This window comes from Lepisosteus oculatus, unplaced genomic scaffold (genome assembly GCF_040954835.1).
Source record: "Lepisosteus oculatus isolate fLepOcu1 unplaced genomic scaffold, fLepOcu1.hap2 HAP2_SCAFFOLD_96, whole genome shotgun sequence".
In the NCBI taxonomy this organism is placed as follows: Eukaryota; Metazoa; Chordata; class Actinopteri; order Semionotiformes; family Lepisosteidae; genus Lepisosteus; species Lepisosteus oculatus.
In genome coordinates this window covers 324,439-337,584 of record NW_027168432.1, presented here as the reverse complement: position 1 = coordinate 337,584, position 13,146 = coordinate 324,439, and the positions used below count along the sequence as shown (strand labels likewise).

At 47.1% G+C, this 13,146-nt stretch overlaps 6 non-coding genes across 6 annotated transcripts; 3 read left to right on the top strand and 3 right to left on the bottom strand.

The window, feature by feature from the left end:
• Window positions 1-2,777: 2,777 nt before the first annotated feature.
• LOC138237426 (U4 spliceosomal RNA) lies at window positions 2,778-2,919 on the bottom strand. Its single transcript, XR_011188958.1, has one exon. It is a non-coding gene; the product is annotated as a U4 spliceosomal RNA (small nuclear RNA).
• Window positions 2,920-4,210: 1,291 nt separating this feature from the next.
• LOC138237386 (5S ribosomal RNA) lies at window positions 4,211-4,329 on the top strand. Its single transcript, XR_011188920.1, has one exon. It is a non-coding gene; the product is annotated as a 5S ribosomal RNA (ribosomal RNA).
• A 636-nt stretch (window positions 4,330-4,965) lies between these two features.
• Window positions 4,966-5,135, bottom strand: LOC138237422 (U1 spliceosomal RNA). The gene has a single exon (XR_011188954.1). It is a non-coding gene; the product is annotated as a U1 spliceosomal RNA (small nuclear RNA).
• Window positions 5,136-10,398: 5,263 nt separating this feature from the next.
• LOC138237363 (U5 spliceosomal RNA) lies at window positions 10,399-10,515 on the top strand. The gene has a single exon (XR_011188897.1). It is a non-coding gene; the product is annotated as a U5 spliceosomal RNA (small nuclear RNA).
• A 230-nt stretch (window positions 10,516-10,745) lies between these two features.
• LOC138237356 (U4 spliceosomal RNA) lies at window positions 10,746-10,887 on the top strand. The gene has a single exon (XR_011188892.1). It is a non-coding gene; the product is annotated as a U4 spliceosomal RNA (small nuclear RNA).
• A 757-nt stretch (window positions 10,888-11,644) lies between these two features.
• LOC138237362 (U5 spliceosomal RNA) lies at window positions 11,645-11,761 on the bottom strand. The gene has a single exon (XR_011188896.1). It is a non-coding gene; the product is annotated as a U5 spliceosomal RNA (small nuclear RNA).
• Window positions 11,762-13,146: the final 1,385 nt, after the last annotated feature.

Sequence of the window (13,146 nt, the reverse complement as noted above, 5' to 3'; positions counted from 1 at the left end):
AATTGTGTATAATGTAATAATTTAAGTAGAATAGATTCAGGTAGGAAATATAGAGTCATGATGTTTATGGCTGACATCATTTCACATGGGTGAATTTTAAGCTAAGAAATAAAAACATTTACAATGAAGATACCATTGCTTAATTTTAAATGCCTTTAAAAAATAAATACCTCCTGAGAATAATTTGCCACTCCCAGATCCTTGGTAAGGTACTGTTTGAATCCAATCAGGAGAGGAGCATCCAGGGAGTGCTTTCTATAGAGTCCAGCTTGGGCCACTCTCTTCCGGCCTGCTGATACTTTTTAACTACTCAGGGCCTGTAAGGATATAAAACACCGGTTTAAACATTTTATACCTATAAGACAAATTAGAATTTTAGTAAAAAATAGATACATCTGAAAAATAAAAAAGTCTTACTGCTGATAGAGTTCTTCAGAGCTCACATCTTCCCCTTCCTTATCCGCTTCTGTTTCAGTTTCTAGAGCAGCCTCTGGCATCTCTTCCTCCTGGACAGCGGCCTCTTGCTCAGGGCCGCTGGAATGCAGGTAGATTCTTTTCAACATGCTTTTACATAATATGTTGTAACAATGATTTCAAAAAGAAACTACAGAAGCCTTACAGATTAAAAATATCTCACCTTGCCAATGTGTCTTCAGGCTTCTCATGTACAAAAAGGCCCAAGGACTCTAGCAGTCTTACAACCACTATCCTGTTTGCCTCACCAGACACGATCTCTATTCTGTGGTAATCCACGATGACCCCGTTCTTCAGGTGATTCATCATGTCCTCCCTCGCCTGTTGAGAGGCCATCCTGATCTTTTCTGCCGTGGCGTGCTTCATACACGCCCTCTTCAAGTGAGCAGGAAGCTGATCAAGAGTATTCAGGTACATCTTGCACACCAGGGGAATCCGCGCGGGTTTCCTTTGAAAATAAATAATACCATCTGTGTATAGAAACAAGCTAAGACTGATTTCTTAAATTATCCTTAATTTTCTCTCTCATAGTTTGAGCATAATGATTTTATTGCATTTATATAAGAATTGCTCATTGCTCCTAAATAAATAATGGTTTCATAAAAAAGTGAACACTTACTTGGTCTCAGTCACAGACTTTCCAATAGAAGCCATTGTGGAGTTCAGCAACTGCAGGTCCTAGAAGTGGGGAAGGAATTTTAAAAGAGAAACTGAATTACAATACAGAAGGAATGGCTGAGGGTTCACTGAAATATATAAATATACAAATTCCAAAGACTGAGTCCATATAGAAACAACTACCTTTCATTTTCAGTATAAGAAAAAAAAACATTATCTTCCAAAGCATCATAATATTGTCCCTTCTTCCAGACTCTACTTCTCTCTTGTAGTAGTATAGCAGACCTTTCCAGGTGAGCAGATCACAGAGTCCGAAATGAGCTTCCTCCATCAAGCAAAGTACCTGAACATGACTCTGTCTTCATAAAAGCGCCCCTGTAATAAAGAAATTAAATCCGAAATCAAGAGGGCAGTTGCCTACTGAAATACAAGAAGTCATCAATTTTAACCTAGCAACACATTAAAGGCTGCATCTATACAAGTACGATTCTAGAAATGCTCACCAGATTACGTTTTAAGAAGGAACTGCGCCTCAGGTTCCGCCGAGATCTTAACTCGGATGGCAGGATTCAGAGTCCGGAGTGCGGACTGATGGCGCACGGAGGGTCCATATACTGTGGATCCCTCAGTGATCTTCCGCGTATTCAAACCGCCAGCGTGTGACTCCCCTGTCCCCGTGACCTCATTGCTCTGCTCTCTCCTCTGTGCAGCTGAGCCCGACTCACGGTAAAATGGAAAAAAATATGCCCTCGACGCGAGATTTATTCTGGAGCGAGCCAGTGTTGCGCATAGCTGCCTTCAAAGCAGTTAACCCAGGTCCGATTCCCGGCCAACGCAGTTGCGAATGTTTTCAAATGCTGTCATGAGCCTTGGATTGTGACTAGCAAAGCGAAGCCTTTTGAAAGAGCTAAAGCACTGCAAAACGTAATTGAAGGAGAATCTTACAGGGGATTCTGAGCAGTGTCTGCATACATGCAGTCAGATAAAGGTGCTGAAAGCTTGAGCTACTCTCAATGTCATGCTGCCCTTCCCCGGAGTAAATCTGTTACATTGAAAGAATGCTTCTGGCAGGTTCAAAAAGGGACCCTTGTTAATTGGAGAAATCAATGATTTCGAATGAATTCTGTATGCGTTAAAAGACAGCTATACACAGAAAACATGCAGGACACTGCTCATGATGTTTCCCGAGCCGAAACACAGTGCGTTTTTCCAAGCCATTTGACAAAGCCCACCCACTGAAAACTGCAGCAGATCGTGTAAAGACGTTCAACTTTGTAACTACTGCACGCACAGGAAGCAGAATAAATTCCTCTTTTCAAACTGTCAAAGGTTTGCTTTGCGAACGCTGCAGGACATCGCACAATCTCTTTTGAATGGGGACAAACGATTTCTTATGGGGCGCAGTAAGTACAGACGTTTAAAATGCTCCACTCATGCCGACGATGCAGCATGAAGAAGCGCAACCTAACTTTTGACAGACAAAAGCCAGGCGCCGCTACGAGCAATATGAAATCATACTGACAAGCACACGGCGTTTCGCGCTGACACAAAAGTAATCTCGACAGACGCTGTTCTCTGCATAAAGCTGAAAGAGCTAAAGAGCGTTTCTGTTGACACGTAACAAGTTCGTTTCTTTCTACCATGATATCACCGTGACCAAATCTGTCTTTAAACACCTTGCTCAGTCTCTGACGAGACTGTCAAAAATTGCTTTCGCCGATTGTATTGCAAACCGGCGGAAGCGGGGTATTGGGAAAAGTTTTCAACTAGCAATAATCACGCCTCGGCTAAACCTCACAGGCTACGATACTGCCACTGCGCAAAGCTGACGGTTGCCAGGCAACCGCGGGGATCCTATGGAAATCGTTATCGATCGTGTCATGGCATGTCGTTGCTATAACGCTTCATATTTGTCGTCTTCTTCTTCTTCTAGCTTGAGGTTTTGAAGAATTTCATGACAGACAAGGGCTCCGTTGGGAACAAAGGGCGTTGTGAGAAAACCGTTGCTTATTTTCAGCAGCAGAAATACAACCCTTTAAATACAAGATGACAGAACAATGACGAAGGGCATGCCGGGAGGAACTCATGCACTACAGAGGAAAGGGGGCGGGCACTTACAGTTCACATTCAAGCCACAAGTACTCCTCTTGGATGTTGCACAAACAAATCCTAACGTCTTGAAAGCATTGCAGCATGTTTGTGTCCCACTTCCCGTGGCTGCGGGACGACTGACACGAACGGACAAACACAATCTGTGGCGTTTAGCGTGACATGGTCTTGCAGGCATCGTGCTGTCTCACTGCAATATTATACCGCTGGAGGAAACAGTCCATCTGGCCATGAAACTCATTTGAACGTCTAGCTACAGCAACTAACAATATCATGATTTATTCAGGATGTGTGGAATCAGCACGTCCCGGAGACAGCTTCCGAAATCGTGAGCATTCTCTGGTGGTAGGGGCGTTCAAGATGGCGCTCAGGTGGGAGGTAAAGTTTAGTGGTTGGGGAGTTTTTTTGAGTTTTTCATGACCTGAATGTTAATTTTTGCTTTTTTTGACTACAGAAAAATAAGGACTTAACACTAGTTGTTTAAACTTCAGTTATAATTGAAAGAAAAAAAACGATTTTTTTTTAGGTTTAAAAAGTCCGATATGAGTAACACTGGGAAAAGAAAAGAGAGTGCTGGGTCTTCGAAGGAGAACTCTAAGATACCTCAATCGTATATGTATAGCACTACAAAAAAATCGATGGCAACTAAAGGGAAAAGTGAAGCAGCTGCAGGGGCAGCAAGAGGGCGGAGGCGCCGCGCGCCCGGCCGAAGTGTTGGACCGGTGCGCTTTACGTGCTGAAATAAACACGCGACAGCCCCGAAATGTTTCCAGAGTGCTGTGCACTGAAGACTTGCCTGGTGCTCCTCCGTGCAGATTCTTTGTCCTCCTCCAGTGCGGGACGAGCCAACACAAGGGAGCGCATTCGCCAACATCCAGGCACGCAATGCGATTTGGAAAGCAGCTCCTTTCCAAAGAGTTGCACACGAACGATCCTTCAGTCCCGCTCGGGGGGCACGGAACCCCCGCCACACACAGCTTCAAGTAGCGAGTCAGGCGCCGGGGCTTTCGCTTACGGCCACACCACCCTGAACATGCCCGATCTCGTCTGATCTCGGAAGCTAAGCAGCGTCGGGCCTGGTTAGTACTTGGATGGGAGACTGCCTGGGAATACCAGGTGCTGTAAGCTTTTGCTCTCCCGGCCAGCAGGGGTCGCCGTTGGTGCCGTAGGCTTTGGGAGGAAAACCTGCAGGATGGAAAGGTGATCTATAGCCTCATCTCTAGAGATGTTTTGTTGCTGTGGCATGTGTGTGACCCATATTCAAAAAAAAAAACCCGTCTGTAAAACGAATATCGAAGCTGCCTCTAAATCTGCAAATGAAGATGAGTCGATAAACCACTCGTTTTTCGTATAACTAGACATATATTCATTTGTTACCGATTTCATTCATTGAGCACGGATACAATAGAGGTACAGCCATTCACTGTTTGACATGTCTGCACTGGTACAGAACCGATCAATCAGAAAACGGGTGAAACTGTCTTTAGACTCAGCATACAGTACCGAGGCCCCCCATGACCAAATAAAGGCTAACCTCGATAATCAGCCTAAAGAACGCAGACTACAGCAAAACGACTGACTTTGAAAAGGGAATGAACGTCCGGAAGGAGTAGTGGAACTAGCTTGAGATGCTTCTCCGGACCCCTAACTAAAAGCCAGCGAGAACCAGCAGCGGCGTCCACTCCTGTCGAACCGGGATCCTTCCGCAGCCACGCAGCTCGTGGTGTCCTAACCCTCCCGTATCTGATTTTGGACCAAGCACATCAGGGGAGAGCGCGAACGCAGTCCCCCACTACCAGAAATTATGCAGTCGAGATTCCCACATTTGGGGAATTCGCAGGGGTCAGCACAGCCGGAGTGCAATGGCCGAGCCTCGCCCTGGGTGAACCGATTTCGATTTTTAAGAACTTTATTTTCTTTTCACAAAAAAATACAGGACATCACAAATCAGAAAGCTTTACATTCATATACATACTTAAAACAGTATATATGATCACATCTCATTACATTTTGACATGGTAACAGTTACATAGCAACAATTTTCTTTTTTTCTGGTGCAAATCACATTCTTTACTTAAACTTGATAATGTTTTTCACAGTTTCTTGAGATATTGACCTATGCTCTCTATTTCCCACAGATTTTCTGCTTCCTCCCTCCCTTCTCTCCACAGATCTCTGAGGTAATAGTTCTCTCGGGTGATGAACAGGGCCAGGCTACCTGCTGCCTTGACTGGGATCTCGATGCCTTTGAACAGCCCCATGTTCCTCACTCTCCACAGGGCAACTTTCCCACTGTTCACCACGGCCCAGATCCTGTCAAACACGTCAGGAGGAAGTTTGACAGGAGAGATGCCGTATATGACGAAAGCAGCGGTCAGGGTAAATTGGGGCGAGAGAGCCAGCAACCAATCTTCAAACTGTGCCCAGAAGGCCTTAGCAAAAAAGCAGGACCACAGGAGATGGGATACAGTCTCCTCCTCGCCGCAGCCCACCCTAACGCAGCGAGGGCTGGGGGTGAGGCCCCTACGGTACAAGAAAGTTCGTACCGGTAAGCACTGGTGGACGACACTCCAGGCTAAATCTCTGTGAATGTTGCACAGAAACTTAGAGGATGTGTGTTTCCACACCTTCCTTGTTTGGGCTGATGTTAAAATGCCCACATGGGTCTGCCTATTGTTCTGGGGTGCAACGAAATCTTCCAGTTTTTGGACGCTGACATCTCGGAGGGGAATATGGCCAATTGGGTGAGATCTTAGAAAACTTTTAACTGTCCCATAAATTGCAGGGCATGTGTCAGAGAGTGGGACGTCCAGCTTGGGTCTGACACCCCACACTCTGAACACCTCCCTACCTACCCAGAGCCTGGAAAAATAAGTCCAGGTACGCGCTGCAGGTGCTGTTGCAAAGCCTCTCAGCACAGAGGCCAGGAAAATGCACAGCAGCTTCGTAGCAATATCTGGGACAGACTTCCCCCCTGAGGGTAGCGGCCTGTACATTATTTCCCTTCTGAGTCTTTCCTGCTTCCCACCCCATAGAAATTGAAACATCAATCTCCTCAGCACCGCCGCAACACGGTGTGGGATTGGGAAGGTAGAAGCCAGAAAATTCAAGACAGGCAAGAGCTCGGCTTTGATGACCAGCACCTTCCCTGTCATGGTGAGGTCTCGGTCCTTCCATTGCATCAGTTTTTTGTTTAAGATTGGCAATTTGTTCTGCCAATTTACTGTTCCCATCTCTTCTCCAAAATACACCCCCAGGACCTTAATTCTCTTCTCTTGCAGCCTGAGATCATGTCCTTCTTTTGGCTCCCTCCAGTTCTGATAAAAAATCTCACTCTTAGATTTGTTAATTTTTGCGGAGGAAGCCAAAGAGAAACGATCACAGCACTGCAGAGCTCTGCTAATTGAGGCATTGTCAGAGAGGAGCAGGGTGACGTCATCCATGTATAGAGATGTCTTTACCTCTCCTCCCCCACTTCCAGGCACTGGTATCCCATTAATGGCCTGATCCTGGCGCAAGGCACAGGCTAAGGGCTCCATAGCCAAAACGCATAACAAGGGGGATAATGGGCAGCCCTGCCTCACCCCTGAACAGACTTCAAAGGGGCGTGATCTATTGCCATTAACCATGACTCTGCTGTTGCTACCTGTGTACAGCAGGTTAATCCACTTTCTCATGATGGGGCCAAACTTCATGTGCTCAAGTCCCGATGTTAAGTACTGCCGGTTTAGGCGGTCAAAGGCCTTTTCTAGGTCTACACCTAAAATGCAAAGAGGGAGGGAGCGATCCTCAGAGTACAGACAGACATCCCTCAACAAGGCCAGGTTGTCGCTCATCAGGCGTCCTGCTATCCCACAAGTCTGTTCTTTCCCTACCAGTGAGGCCACTACATTTTGTAGGTGCAGGAAAAGGGCTTTGGACAGGATCTTAGTGTCCACGCCTAACAGGCTGAGGGGTCTCCAGTTCTTTATGTCATTTTTTGCTCCTTTCTTAAACAAGAGAGAGATAGTGCCTTCTCTTAAGGAGTCAGGCAGCAATTCTGTCTTATATCTTTCCTCGAATAGGACCAGTAGCGGATCCTGAAGCAGATCCCAAAAGGTGCAATAAAATTCTTTAGGGAGCCCGTCAGCACCTGGAGTTTTCCCCTTCTGTAAGCTCTCCATAGCCTGTCTCAGCTCTTCTACTGTCAAATCCCTCTCAAGTACTTCCCTATCTTTTCACTCAAAACGTTTTCTAGCTTTGAGGTAAAAAAATGAATTTCTTCATCCTTTACCTCTGTAGAGCTGTACAGTCTTGAGTAGAAGGCCTTGGTGCAGGAGAGGATAGCACTCGGCTCTGTTCTCTCTCGTCCCTCCTCATCAACTACACTTTCCATGACAGACTTGGAGCCTACCACTTTCCTGAAAAAGAAGCGAGTACACTTCTCATTTTCTTCCAAGAACTGCACTCTGCCTCTTAACAGCACTCCTCGACTACTTTCTTCGGCTATGCTCCGGATGTCCTTTTTTAAAAGGGTGATATCCTCGAGCACATCGAAGCCACTGTGCAGCATCGTGTAGAGACGCTGCAGCTGCCTCTGTTTCCTGGCTAGCACTCCTCTCCGTCTGGCAGCAGCCTTCCTTCCCTCAGCCATGAAAAAGGTCTTTGTCCTCATCTTCACCTCCTCCCACCACTCTCCTACTGACCCGTACAGACACTGCAAGGACAGCCACTGTGATAGTTTCTCCTTGTAGCGGGATACTACCCCCTCGTTCTCTAGCAGCTTTGTGTTGAGTTTCCAGAGGCCTGGGCCAAAGACAGTCCCGCCCTGGAGTTCCACTCTACACCCTAAAGCCTGATGATCTGAGAAGAAGACAGGCTGAAGAGTGACCCCAACAACTTTCACTCTCTCTGAGACAAAGCAATAGTCAATTCTGGAGCTGCTATTCCTCCCTGACCATGCATATCCTGCTGTTGTGGGATATATACATCTATATGTGTCTGAGAGTTTAAAGTCTTGAACTAAGTTTTGCAGGGCCAGTGAGCTGGAATCCAATTTTATCGGAGAGCTAGACTGCCTGTCTGTGTGCTCTAAGATACAATTAAAATCCCCTCCCACTATCACGTCTGTGCTACTTAACAATAGGGGAGAGAGTGCCTTGAGTAGCTCCACCCTTCCTCCCACGTCAGTAGGACAATACACATTGATTAGCCGCAGGTTAACGGTCCCCCATTCCACATCCACACACAGCAACCTGCCATCTATGACCCTCTGAATACTTTTCAATTTGAAAGCCCATCCTTTGAAAAGAATGGCCACGCCAGAGGCTCTGTTGTTATTGTCCCCTGACCAAACAGAAGGCCCTTTATCCCACCTATCTTCAAAGCTTTTATACCTCTCTTGATAGGCTAAAGCACACTCCTGCAACATCAACACATCTCCCTCTCTCTGCTGGAGGTAATCAAAGACACACTGACATTTAACTCCGTCATTGATACCTCTGGTGTTAAGAGAAATTATGTTTAGAGCCATATTACATAAGAAAGTGGAACCAGTCTTTACAAAACACATTTCTCTTCGGTCTCACCTGTTACCTTCTTCTTTTTCTTTTTCTTCTTACCAATTTCCTGCCAGCCATCCTCTGAATGAGCCTTCATCAGGGTGGCAGCAGTAAAAGCATTCACGGAGTCCATTTCAAGGAAGGGGGTAGAGGGAGGGGTGGAGGGGTTCCAGCTGTCCCCATCGCCATTCTCTCCTTCCTCCTCGCTCGGGGAGAAAACAGAGTCATTTTTCCTTTTCCTCAAGTCCAGCTCCTGGGAGCACTGAGGGGAAAGGGGTGCAGCCGATGCACCAGTCTCCTCTTCCCCCTCACCCACCAGCTGTTGCAGATCCTCCGTGATGGACTGGATGGAGGAGAGGAGGGCATCTGTAGCACTTGCAGAGTCTGAGAAAAGCAGCTCCGCTGAATCCTGGGTATCGTCGCTGGACCCGCTCCACCGGGGGGCCCCACACTGGCCCTCGTTCTGAGGAGCAGGAGTGGGGGAGGGGTCCTCGCTGTTCTCGGGGGTTTTCAAACCCTCGTGCTTGTCTGGTGCAGTCTGCGGTTGTGGGAGCGTAGTGGATTTCTCTTCCACCGGCCCCGGAGCCACAGCAGGACTGATCCTGGCTGGAGGCTGAGACTCTTTGTCCAACAAGGGTTCTTTGTTTGACTTGTTGTTTGCTTTGGCTTTTCGGGCCGGTTTGGCTGAAACAAGCACTGCCTCATCCTTTCTCATTTTGAGTTTATTGGCGTAGGCGTGAGGGCAGTTCTTAAAAACGTGTCCTTCCGAGCCACATAAATTGCACTTTGGCAGCATTGAACAGTCAGAGGCTAAATGTCCCTGTTTGCCACAGGTCTTGCAGCATTTCACAGTGCAGGAAGATGCCAGGTGTCCCACAGCACCACAGCGCCGACACACCTTTGGTTGTCCCACATAAAAAACATAGCCATTGCAGGCGCCCAGCCGGATTGTAGAGGGCAGGTGCCTTAAGCCTCCATTTACATTGTCCGGTAGTAAGCGAACCTCGAATTTCCTTGCTCCTGTTTTTATACCGTCAACATCTCTAACCTCAGTTCCATGGTGGACGGTGCAGTACTGGTTAAGCCAGGTGTGAATGTCCTCCGTCTTTGCCAGTTCCGAGAACATAACAACATGCACCGTTTTCCTCTCTCTCTGTGTCAGAGGCTGCAAGTTGATCTTCTCAAGTGCAGGAACTTTCCCTCTTTTTGCCTCAAACACATCCACGCATTGTTCAAACAGAGGATAGGTACCAAATACAACCTCAAATGCTTTCTGACCTGGGAGAGCAAAGATGAAATCCAAGTGCCGAGGTTCAAAGCCAAGTTCCTTCTGTAACACTTTTCTGCTGAACTGCATACGATCCATGAAGAGGTCATCCAAAAGCTCAAAACGTACAGCATTCTTGCGGGATCCAAAGGTTGCCATCTCAAACTGCAAAACAAACACTGCTTCCACAAAACAAGAAAACAATCCAACTACTCCAACTACAGGCTGATCAAGGTATCTCCCCTGCCAGGTAAGCCGAGAGCCGCAGGCGATGAGCCCGGAGCTGAACGGGCCCCACTGGCTCGTTTGTAAGGCCAGGTGCATTGCCAACCACGACCGGCAGGGCAGAGGCCTTGAAGGCAGCCTGGGCTCCTGCAGCTGTCCAGCCACGCACTCTGGTTTCTCTTCATCTCGTACAAATCTTTTGCCTTTTACTAAAGATTTCCATGAAGAGGAGCATGAATGAGTTCCATACAATTTTTGTGCTTTCCTGCCTTCGGGTGGGGCGCAGCTGGGCTGGTCAAAGAGAGAAAACAAAACCGCTCACAATCACTCTTATTACTGCGACTGTGGCCGTCTGCTCTGCGAGTCCTCGGTCTCCGCCTGTCTGATTGGTGCTCTTTTCTTTGGGGGGCGGGAAGTGTCCGGCCGCAAATATGAAGCGTTACAGCAACGACATGCCATGAGACGATTGATAACGATTTCCATAGGATCCACGCGGTTGCCTGGCAACCGTCAGCTTTGCGCAGTGGCAGTATCGTAGCCTGTGAGGTTTAGCCGATGCGCGATTATTGCTAGTTGAAAACTTTTCCCAATACCCCGCTTCCGCCGGTTTGCAATACAATCGGCGAAAGCAATTCTTGACAGTCTCGTCAGAGACTGAGCAAGGTGTTTAAAGACAGATTTTGTCATGGTAACATCATGGTAGAAAGAAACAAGCTTGTTACGTCTCAACAGAAACACTCTTTAGCTCTTTCAGCGTTATGCAGAGAACAGCGTCTGTCGAGATCACTTTTGAGTCAGCGCGAAACGCCGTGTGCTGTCAGTTTGATTTCATATTGCTCGTAGCGGCGCCCGGCTTTTGTCTGTCAAACGTTAGGTTGCCCTTCTTCATGCTGCATCGTCGGCATGAGTGGAGCTTTTTAAACGTCTGTACTTACTGCGCCTCATAAGAAATCGTTTGTCCCCGTTCAAAACAGATTGTGCGATGTCCTGCAGCGTTCGCAAAGCAAACCTTTGACAGTTTGAAAGAGGAATTTATTCTGCTTCCTGTGCGTGCAGTAGTTACAAAGTTGAACGTCTTTACACGATCTGCCGCAGATCTTACAAACGAGCCAGTGGGGCCCGTTCAGCTCGGGGCTCATCGCCTGCGGCTCACGGCTTGCGAGCGTGCCCAATCCGTGCGATAACTCGGAAAACACCCGGCCACACTGTGCCGGAAACGACGCACTCTGGGAAGCCGCTATGCAAAGCGAGGTCCCAAGATCCCCTGCGGCCGGACACTTCCCACCCCCCAAAGAAAAGAGCGCCAATCAGACGGCCGGAGACCGAGGACTCGCGGAGCAGACTGCCACAATCGCCATAACAAGACCGATTGCGAGCGTTTTTGTTTTCTCTCTTTGACCAGCCAGGCTGCGCCCCACCCGAAGGCAGGGAAGCACAAAAATTGCATGGAACTCATTCATGCTCCTCTCCACGGAAATCTTTAGTAAAAGGCAAAAGATTTGTACGAGATGAAGAGAAACCAGAATGCATGGCTGCACAGCTGCAGGAGCCCAGGCCGCCTTCAAGGCCTCTGCCCTGCCGGTCGTGGTTGGCAATACACCTGGCCTTACAAACGAGCCAGTGGGGCCCGTTCAGCTCCGGGCTCATCGCCTGCGGCTCACGGTTTGCGAGCGTGCCCAATCCGTGCGATAACTCGGAAAACACCCGGCCACACTGTGTCGGAAACAACGCACTGTAAGGCACCTTGAAGCGTGCACCCCCAACATTCTTCTTTGCACATCTGTGAAAGGTAAACTCTTGAGCAAACTCTGAACCAGCTCTAAGGAAACTAATCCGATTAGACGTTACTTTGACTCATCCTTTAAGGGACCCTTGATAATTGGAGAAATCAATGATTTCGAATGAATTCTGTATGCGTCAAAAGACAGCTATACACAGAAAACATGCAGGACACTGCTCATGATGTTTCCCGAGCCGAAACACAGTGCGTTTTTCCAAGCCATCTGACAAAGCCCGCCCACTGAAAACTGCAGCAGATCGTGTAAAGACGTTCAACTTTGTAACTACTGCACGCACAGGAAGCAGAATAAATTCCTCTTTTCAAACTGTCAAAGGTTTGCTTTGCGAACGCTGCAGGACATCGCAAAATCTCTTTTGAACGGGGACAAACGATTTCTTATGGGGCGCAGTAAGTACAGACGTTTAAAAAGCTCCACTCATGTCGACGATGCAGCATGAAGAAGCGCAACCTAACGTTTGACAGACAAAAGCCGGGCGCCGCTACGAGCAATATGAAATCAAACTGACAGCACACGGCGTTTCGCGCTGACTCAAAAGTGATCTCGACAGACGCTGTTCTCTGCATAACACTGAAAGAGCTAAAGAGCGTTTCTGTTGAGACGTAACCCAGTGGGCAAAAGACGTATAATATACGTCTATTAAACGCATACCTTAGACGTCTAAATGTGGTCTGCAATTCGTCTAGAATGAAATTCTAATATACGTCTATTGTTATACGTCAATTATACGTCTATGATTAGATGTTCATTATACGTAAATGGTTGGAGTTCTATTATACGGATAAATTTAGAGGACTATTATACATATATGGTTGGAGTTCCGGATAACTTTAGAGGACTAGTCTACGTATATGGTTGGAGGTCTATTATACGGATAACTTTAGAGGTCTATTATACGTATATGGGTAGAGGTCTATTATATGGATAACTTTAGAGGTCTATTATATGTATATGGTTAGAGGTCTATTATACGGATAACTTTAGAGGTCTATTATACGTATATGGGTAGAGGTCTATTATACATCAAAGTTAGGTTTTACAGGTGTAGAAACTAGTAAATCAACCCAATGATTTGGTTTAGAAATTTATTCTGAAAATACACCTTCACACCTGA